Source organism: Beta vulgaris, chromosome 7, assembly GCF_026745355.1.
Source record: "Beta vulgaris subsp. vulgaris cultivar EL10 chromosome 7, EL10.2, whole genome shotgun sequence".
NCBI lineage: Eukaryota > Viridiplantae > Streptophyta > Magnoliopsida > Caryophyllales > Amaranthaceae > Beta > Beta vulgaris.
Genome location: NC_079208.1, coordinates 33,302,897 through 33,313,580, shown reverse-complemented (window position 1 = coordinate 33,313,580; position 10,684 = coordinate 33,302,897).

The window sequence follows — 10,684 nt, the reverse complement described above, 5'->3', positions numbered from 1 at the left end:
TCGTAAGCCTCCCAAATCATTTTTACCGAAGTCTTGGAATGATTTTGCAACTCAATGATTCAAGCAAAACATTTTCGAACCCATTTTAGTAAGTTGTGAATATTATTTGTAAATTTGGATTAGTTTTGCGTGGGAAAAGCAGTGTGTGTATTAAGTTTAACAACATGTCCTATAACAGCTTGCAAGCAAGTAAAGTAGGGGCTTAAGCTTCGAATGGAGGCCTACACCTTGGTGTACCTTAATGTGTGATCTATTCTGCCTATGTTAGATTCTATTCAGCTAAACTTGTGCTCATGATATGAGATGTTGGCAAATAGATGTGTTTGAACGTTGGTATTTGAAAACTCGTGTTAGTCAATTTGATAAAACATTTATTTTTGTAGAAATATGGGAGTGTAACTCCTTGTTTTCAGCCGCGACAAGTAGTTTTTTTGTATTAGTTGGTGTACCAGCTTAAGCTGATTTTGTTATGTGCAGGAATTAAAAAGATAGGCAGCCAAGAAGCTCTGGAATTTGTATCGGTTAATCCATAGCGAACCAAAACTTGAACATGATCATCTCCTATTACTAAATGACTGTTGTGAAGAATGCTTGAATGTATATCTTACGCTATTTTACTCTATGTTCTGTAATAACTAAACTGTATCTAGTAATATGTATGTTTTCTGAACTACGCTCATAGAGTCAACCCAACCATACTAATGTGTTTGACTCCAGCAGGTGATAACATCTGTATCGTTTTCTCCTTATTTGCTTCTGCCAATGCATTAAGTATAACCTAGGATAATTTATGAGGTGTTATATATGACGGTGGGCTGTTACGATTGCTAATCAAGACCTAAGGAACTGTTCTAATATGAATCAGATAATTTGGACAACATGTTAGGAACCTATTGTAATATTGATTGCTTAATAACATATCACTAAAAAGCAATCGACTAATATATTTTTAGGGTGTATGGAAATATTAGATGGTTATTCTTCTGCATAAATTTTTATTTGAATCGCTATTTGGTAGAGGCCAGCAATGGATGAACGTGGTTCTTGACCATATTCGTACCCTCACCCCCGAACCCGATTTTTGGTTCTTGACCATCTATGGAGTCATGATGGGGAAATTGGATAAGTCCCGAAATTATCCCTACGGTTTCCCAAATATCTAATTAGGTTTATGAGTATTCCTTTAAAGACTTATTGGCGACTTCAACATGTATTTAAATAAAACCTAAACAATGGGGGTGGATACGTGCTCACACCGTGTAGGCAAAATAAAATCACTCCTACAATTTTGCGACTCCAATGGGGAGGATTTTAAAAAATTAAATTTTTAAATGAGCGGGTGAAACTTGAAAAATACGATTCATTCTGTTTTTATGCTTTTGAATGACATATTGTTTTGCACATGCATGAATATTGTTTAGCCCACCATAAGGACAATCTTCCTTGCCTCATTAGCGCATGTTATATGCATGAGATCACCCCGGGGAAGGGAGGGGTTGCACTTTGTCCTTCTGAAAGGTTCCTGAGCGATATTGTTGGATCTTAGTCATAAGCAAAGCTACCCAAGCATGACATTTATCTAGAGTGCATCTTACACATGACCACTTTTTTAAGCAAAGGTACGAAGTGTAGGATCAATCTCTTTAGTCATGGACCATTTTCAGCCTTAACCTGAACCTGGCCATAGTTGAAATGTAGAACTAGACTTTAGGTTGAGAACTTTTTACATCCATGTTACATGACATGTTCTTGTGATTGCAATTTTTGCATGTTGTTAATATGTCAAAGCATTGCTATGTATTGCACCTAAAATCGCGTCTAAAAAATAGTCATTATAGTCTAAACTTTCACCAAATTGACAATATGCATGCCATGGGGTAGTGCGCCAAACGCAACTATGTGCACCTGGCGCACTTCTCTTGCGTCGGACACATAGGGTTTGCGCAACGCACATTCTAGTGCATGGCGCAGTCTATTCATCTCATGCTCTTGCTAATTCGACTGATTATTTATAGTCCAGAAGTAAAATATGTCAATCAACTTGTCATTATATCACGGTCTGTCAAAATTTTTTGTCATCATGTCATGTTTGTCGTCATGTTCCTGAATTATGTGGACTTCTGTCTTATTCTTGTTGAGTACCCATGAATGGCCCTAAATAACCACTCTCTTTCTCTTTTTATTTTAGGTTATCGTATTGTTTTCCCCAATATCTTCTTCTTACAGTCAGAATTTACACATACTTCCTTCATGAAAGTTGTAGATCTCGAAAAGTTATTGAATTTAGACACAAAAATCATACAATTTGGAATTAGGAGCAAAGAGTCAGACCCTCTGAAATTTTTCTATTATTATTGCCAATTGTTATACATTCCTCTTACTTTTTTGTTCTAATCATAATTCATGAAACCCAAAAATCTATTTCTTTGGTTAAGAAAGCTACTAATTTCATGTAGGATGGTTCTTAGAGATTAAGAGATGATGATACTTAAGGAGTAAAGGAAAAAAAAATTAGCGTATAAGGTAACCTTTATGTCTAACACCCTATATGATTGCCCGTAAATGTTATATGTAACCTTTATGTCTAAGCACCCTATATGATTTCCCATAAATGTTACATGTAACCTTTATGTCTAACACCCTATATGATTGCCCGTAAATATTACATGTAACCTTTATGTCTAGCATTATATGTGATTACTCGTATACTTTAAGTGTAACCTTTATGTCTAGCATTACATGTGATTGCTCATATATATCATGTTTAATATTTTATGTCCATAAAATATGTGTATGACCGTGTGTATGTGTATGTACGACTATGTGATACTAATCATGTGATGATCATATGCTATAAAGTGTGATGTATATGATATCATAAATGTTATATGTGAGTTATGAAAGTGATGTGTATCCTATATATACTATTTATGATTTATGGGTGTTGTTCAAGAATATTGATACATGCAAGTTTTATCAAATGTGAATGGTTCCGCTGCCTTGGAGTTATGAACTGAACTGGTAAATGGGTAAGTTATACGTGAAGGAATTCTATTTATGATGTAAAGGACCAAGAGTGGTCGGATGTTAATGTTCCTATTCTGTCCAAAACTTGTACTTACCAATGAACTAAGATCACGTAAATGGTCCTTGCTGGTAGACTATTCAATGTTATGTTTTCTGACAGTATTTCCCAAAATTTGTTGAGCTACACCTAAATCTTTCATTTCAAATTTAGCACTGAGAAGCTCCTTAATTCAACTCCTGAACATCCGACTTGTTCTTAGAAGCTATCAATATATCAGCTACGTACAACACTAAGTAGATGAAAGATCCGTCTGTCATCTTGTTGTGATACACACAACAATCATATAAACTCCTATTGTAGCCTAGCTTCATCATGTAGCTATCTAATTTCTTGTACCACTGCTTGAGAGACTGCTTTAACTCATATAAAGACTTCTTCAACTTGCAAAATGGATTCTCTTTCCTCAGAACCTCGAAGCCATCTGGATGAGCCATGTATACCTCCTCCTCCAACTCTCCATGTAGAAAAGTTGTTTTAACATCTAGCTGTTCGAGCTCAAAATCCTATCTGCAACTATTGCTAGTAACACCCTGATAGAAGTATGTCTGACTATAGGTGAAAAAATGTCATTGTAGTCTACTCCCTCCCTTTGTGTGAACCCTCCTGCAACCAGTCGATCCCCATACTTGACCCCCTCTGTAGATGTCAACCCTTCCTTTTTCTTGAAAACCCATTTACATGTAACAATTTTTCTCCCCGGAGGCTTAGGCACAAGCTCCCAAGTCTCGTTCTTATGAATTGACTCCATCTCATCTCCTGTTGGAACAAGCCAATGGGTAGACTCTGTATATGTAATGCCTCCATGTAGGTAGATGGCTCATAAACATCCACCTCCTCAGCAACGTGCAGTGCATAATCCACCATATCTTGAAAATCATACCTATTTAGGGGTTTCCCAAAATTCGTCCTAAGAGGACGCTCCAAGCAAGACTAGGTGCCTCTTCACTTGGTATTGAAAAATTTCACGCTTCAGAATTAATGTGTTGATTATCACTCTTATCATGAGTGACTTGTTGCTCCACCTTCATATCAACATTACCACTATCTCCTACAATAATGGACTTCACAGTAGGATTAAACATAGAATTTTCATCAAATACAAAGTTTCAACTTAGTATAACCCTACCCTCAGACGGAGGACTAGATTCTATAATATTTCACCCCATCCCCATATCCTACAAACACCCCCTTTCTGGCGCTTGGCTCCAACTTACCCTCATTTACATGATAGTAAACATTACAACTAAAAACTCGCAACTCTGAGCAATCTGCCGGTTTACTTGACCACATCTATATGGTGTTTTGAGATTGATTCTAGAGTGAGATCCATAGTTGATCAGGTAACATGTTGTACTAACGGCTTCTTCCCAAAACATTCTAGTCATCCCAACATTAGAGAGCATGAAGCAAGCTCTCTCCAGAAATGTCTGATTTATTCATTTAGCTACATCATTTTGTTGTGGTGTATCCCTGACAGTATGATGCCTAGCAATCTCATCATTCTTGCAAAACTCATCGAACTTAGACAAACAAAACTCCAGACCATTATCAGTTCGTAGCTTTTTGATCTTCTTCCCAATTTGATTTTCCACCAATGCCTTCCACTGCTTGAAACTTTTGAAAGCTTCACCTTTTGACTTCATAACAATTTACCAAGTCATTCCGGAAAAATCATCTATGAAGGATACAAAGTACTTGTGACCTCCCAAAGATTTCACAAGTGAAAGACCCCAACAATCGGAATGGATATAATCTAGAGTACCTTTTTTTATATGAATGCCCTTAGGAAGCTTGCTACGATGTAGTTTCCCAAAAACACAATGGTCACGAAACTCAAGATTTATGGCCTTATGGCCACACAAAAATCTGCCTTAGAGAGGATTTTCATCCCTCTCTTACTCATATGCCCAAGGCTCATGTGCCATAGCTTGGTGATATCCTCCTTCTGAATTTCAGATAAAGCAACAACAGTTGAACCTCATAGAGTAGTACCCTGCAAAACATACAAGGTACCACACTCCCCCCCCCCTTCAACACATCCTTTGAGCCCTTGCAGACATACCAACTCCACCCCCACCTCTGAAATTGAACACCTTACTGTCTAATAGACCAAGTGAGATCAGATTCTTGGTCATCTGTGGAACAATCCTGACATAATTCAAAGTGCAGAATCTACCATGTTAGCCATTGAAATATTACATGCATATACCTTCTCATCAGTAGTGAACCACTCTCTATGACGACTCATATGATACGACGCTCCAGAATCAAGAACGTACCCACACATCATTGCAATATGTTTCTTCATTAGCAACTAAAGCAAGATTATCCTCAGAATTCGAATTTTCAGCTCCAACAGCAGCTGAACAAGACCCAGAGTTATTTTCTTGATTCTTCTTTTTAAGACATTTCTTGTTCCAATTCCCATTTTCTTACAGTAATTACATATATCATTAGGTTTGGGACCCTTTTTGGAATTGATGGATTTCCTTAAATTCTTTTTCCCAGAATTCCCACGTCCTTTACTACTACTGGCCACTAATATAGAGGCCTGATTATTTGTATCTGTACTACTAGATGCCTTATGACGCAATTCCCTAGTATGAAAAGATGATATAACCTCTTCTAGGGACATATAATCTTTACCAACAATGAAATATTGCATAAATTTTCATATGACAATGGTAAAGAAACAAGCAGAATAAAGCAGCATCCTCATCCTCTAGGACCTCCACCTTAACATCAATATTACGCAATTCTAACAAAATTTTATTTGATTGATCTAGGTGATCTCAAAGAGGTGTACCTTCATTCATGTGCAACTGAACATACGTTGCTTCAACAACAACTTGTTGGTTAGAGATTTTGTCATATACAAACTCTCCAATTTCAACCACATACCAGATGCAGTTTAAATTTCCTCCTTCGCGACTTCAGTGATTATGTCGTTAGCAAGACACAACATAATTGTTGAATGTGCCTTCTCCTCCATAACGTTCATCTTAATGGTAACTGAATCCATTGACTTCTTTGCCAACGTTGCCCACAACCCTTAGCTTGTTCCTTCAGTAATGACCGCATCTTGATTTGTCACAGACTGAAACTGTTTCTCCCAATGAATTTATCAATTTTCACATTCATCCCACACATCTTTCTCACTCAGATAAAGCTCCTAATACCAATTTGTTATAACGAATGTGAGAAAGAACAAATATTGAATGCAAAACAAAGAAAAGTGCACACATATTTAATGTGGTTAACCAACGGTGTGTTGGCTACGTCGACGGGCAGAGAGAGAGAAAAGTTTTATTAATCATGAGTAATTCCATATTACAAATGTGTTTTAACACCAATGACGACTTAAATAGGTTAAATAACATATTATAACCCAGGTGGAAATCGCCTTCCCGCGTCAAATTAACCACCGCCCGATTGGGCAACCAACTTTTCCCAAACCCACATTGTTCTCAGGGCCGATCGGGTTGCCTGCTTCCAAGCCACTGTTGAGACCTTCGACCCCACTCGGTAGGGTGGCACTGCCCGACTTGACCGGGAGGGCCTACAACAACTCCATTTGACTAGCATTAAAGGCATAATTTCTATAACATATGAATTGTCTTGTGTGAGACAGTTTACTAGTTTAAGCCCGACATTTATGAGTTTAACCCATAACATATATCAATTTAACCCAAGATATATATCTATTTAAGTTCATAAACTGATAGTCTTATGCCCATAAACTGATAACTTGACTTTGTCTCAGTCGTTCTAAATGGTTGAGACACGTCTCACGCAAGATGCTTTGATCTATATAATGGAAATGTCAAAAAAATCATTGCCATGTTTTTAGGGAGAAAAATTCAAAGGGAAATTCTCTTTGTTATCCCCTAACAATTATGAATATTAAATAGAAAGATACTTGAGAATTGAGATTGATCTCAATTTCCAAAAGCAACACACTCAAGATTAATCGATGAATTTCTCATTATATTTGATTTATAAATTTGCTTTTTTTAGTCAATTAACAAAGTGTAATAAACATGAACACGCAAAATATTGTGTCAATATTATCAACATTCATATCTTCCCAAAATGTTCAAGGGAAATGTTTCTTAAACGCTTAATCTTTAATCCAACTAGCTGCTTTGTTTTGCAATTTAGATAAGGAAAAATGCTAGAGAGAGAAAGAAAACCTTATAAAGCTGCCATTTTTACTAATTAATTTCATCTAAAGTGAATCCCAAGGAATAAATATGCAACTGTCAAGCACTAAATTATGATGTCACATTCAAGTTTGCAACGAAAAAAAGAAATTAGCAAAGAAGAAGCCATACAGTATGGACCAACGCAAGCAGCGTGAAGATCCACCGGAGAACTCAGCAGCCTCAAGAAGATTAGTCGGTGGCTTCCGAGGACACAATTCGTGGAGGAGAATTAAGACCCTAGTTTCTCTACTTCTGTGCAGCAAGCTCAATATCAATACCCTATATTAGTCGACCTAGGAGAGAGCCGGGGTGGGTGAAATTGGAAAGGGAGGGTGGTCGGTGTCTTGTAGCTTCTAGGGCATTATTGGAATTGGAGAAATTGAAATTAGAAAGGAATGGAAGGAAAGGGAATTTTGGGGGGGGGGGGGGTTCCTTTCAATTTTTTCCTCTAATTTTTCGACTTTCGTAGAGGCAAAGAATTGCGTCAAAACCGCCAATGGTTAATGGATGTTTGGCTTACTATTATTTTTTCCAACTTTTATTGACCTACAACAAATGTTTAAAAGCTAATTAATTAAAGGAAAATTTTAAAGTCCGTATTTTACAGTTTTTAGTTTTAGTATTTTAGAAGTGTTACCTATTTTAAAAATCCTAGTGTTACTATTTCAGAAGTGCAGTGTTACCTATTACAAAGTTTATAGTGTTTACCATTTCAGAAGTTTTACTTATAAAATGTTACATATTATAAAAGTGTTAACTTAAAGTTACAAATGGACAAAGAGTTACAAAAGTGTTACTTAATGAATAGAAAATCTACATTTTAAAAAGTGTTACCTAAATGTGTTACTTAATGTCAATTATGTAGTAATTGTTGGTATTTTTGTTCTGTTATTCTTGAATTGTTGTTGTTGTTGTTATATTGTTGTTTTTATTGTTGTTATATTGTTGCTCTTGTTGTTGTGTTGTTGCTATGTAGTAGTGGTTGTCGTTGTTGTTAGGATTCCTTTGTAAGCTTAATCAGGTTATCTCTCTAATCCCTTAAACTGCAAATGTAATCATGTGATGAATTGGGTTGTTTTTACTAAGTTTAGTTACGTTGCTAATTTACAAGTATCAATTCATAATTGGGTGTCGGGTTAGTCGACGTAGGAGTATGCGAATGACTCACTTAGTATGCAATCAGAATTTGGTTTATGGTTCTTGGAAGTCCAATGAGATTAAATTAGATATAATTATGTAGTTGTATTAGACATTTTTGCAACAGGAAAAGTAGTCTTGTCGGTAAATAGTGAATCAAATTTATTTTCTTATTTGAGATTATGGCAGAACAAGTGATATTTAATGTTATTGTTGTCGAAGTGATGATATAGAACTTAAGCTTACTGGGTGATCAAGAATTATAAAATTCAGGATGATGATATTATCCTTGAGATTTATATATAAGAAGTTGGAACTATAAATGTGAATTGGGAATTAGTTATTGTATGTTTTAGTTGAGCTAACTTTTATTGGTATCGTTATTGTTGTTGTGGAGGTGATTGTTAAGGAGATCAATAAATTAGAGTAATGTTGTACTATTTATCTCAACTGCTAAATAGATTATCATATAGTAAACTTAGATTAGTTGGTACTATTTACTAAGATGAGTTAATATCCGAGTTTAAATACGTATGTTCGATTCCAGTTTGGAAATTACTTAACAAGGTCTTAATTACATTGATGAGTGATATGCGGATTAGAATGGAATGATTATATTTGGTCATTAGTATGATGGTTGAGGTATATTGATTACTGATTGGAACTCTTAGTTGAATTATTATTACTTTGTGCTTTAATTGATGGTTGTTAGTGTTTAGGGATGCGATCAAGTTCCTAGGTTTGTTTCTTAATTCCTAGAATCTGGTTATATGTTTATAATAGTGGTTTATTGAGTTTTGAAAGATAAGTTCTATAGTATAAAGTAAGAAATGAGAACTAAGATTTGTTAGTTTGTGAAAGTCTTTATTATTGTAATATGTGAATCGAATAGGTAATCTTATGATGATGAACTAAAATAACTACAATGGTTTTCTGAAATTGGTTGAGTACAATAATTCTAAGAAGATGTTTAATTAGATAAAAGTTTACGGTATATTGTTCATAATCTAAATGCATTAGTTAGTAAAAAGAGTATATAATTTGATTGGAGTCGTTAATGATTTTATAAAGAAGAATATCTTATCTAGACTTTGAAAGTAAATAAGTTAGATAGTTTCCTCACAAAAAGTTATAAAAGGAATTAACTAATCATCACTCTCTCATTAATTTCTACTCACATTCCTTTATTTTTTTGCGATTTTCCAGTAGATGTGTTTAGATTATTTTAATATGATGTAATTATATATTGTTTTCAATATAAAGTATTTTTTTTTAATTGAGAATCTAATATCTTTTATGAACTAAATATGAAGGGCCCAATTTTAAGAGAGCGTATAGAACCCCCATTATGTTTGCCCCGCCCTTGATAACTAATGATATTCGACTAAATTCATTCCTCTTACCATATATCTTAATAGTGAAAGTAATTTCTCTCTTGCTAAATCACGCCCTAGAATTTCCTGGTAACACCCTGTATTTGTATAAAATACTATATTTTTGTACTTTTCATTTCTTTTTTCATTTTCTCATCTTTCCTCACTTCTCCTTCTTCTTCCACACTACCATCACCTTCATGCCTCCTCCACCACCACCAACACTACCACCTCCCATAATGTTTTTTCTTAAAAAAAAAAGAAAAAAAACCAAACATGTTGACAAAGCTCACCACTGGCTGCCGCACCTCCGCCACCACACCACCGCTGCCGCATCTCCGCCGCCACACCACTGCACCACCACCCCGTAGCCCCACACCCTCCCCTCTTCTCTTTTATTCTTTTTCTGAATTTTTTTTAAAAAATTGGTAGGCGTCCACCATGGACGCCCCACCGCCGGTGGAGGCGTCCATGGCAGGCGCTCCACCACATGGTGAGGCGCCTGCCATGGACGCCTCCACCGGTGGTGGGGCGTCCATGGTGGACGCCTACCTACTTTTTTTTTAAAAAAAATTCAAAAAAAAAGGGGCGCCTGTCAAGGGCGCCCCCCTTTTTTTTTTTTAAAAAAAAAAATTTTAATGAAGAAAAAACAGAGGAGAGGAGGCCTTGGCAATAGGTTTTAAGTTTGCAATTTAGAGCTCTGTTTGAATTTGCTCCATTGTTGGGGGAGGATTGGTGGTAGAGCCAAATGCCGTTTACGCTTTCTTCCAGCTTTAGGTAAAATCAGAAGAGCACGCATTATTGGGCTGGTGCTTCTCGTCATTCGCTTCTCATTCATTTCTTCTTGCATTGAGCAACCATGGTCGGTGATGGTGGTGGTG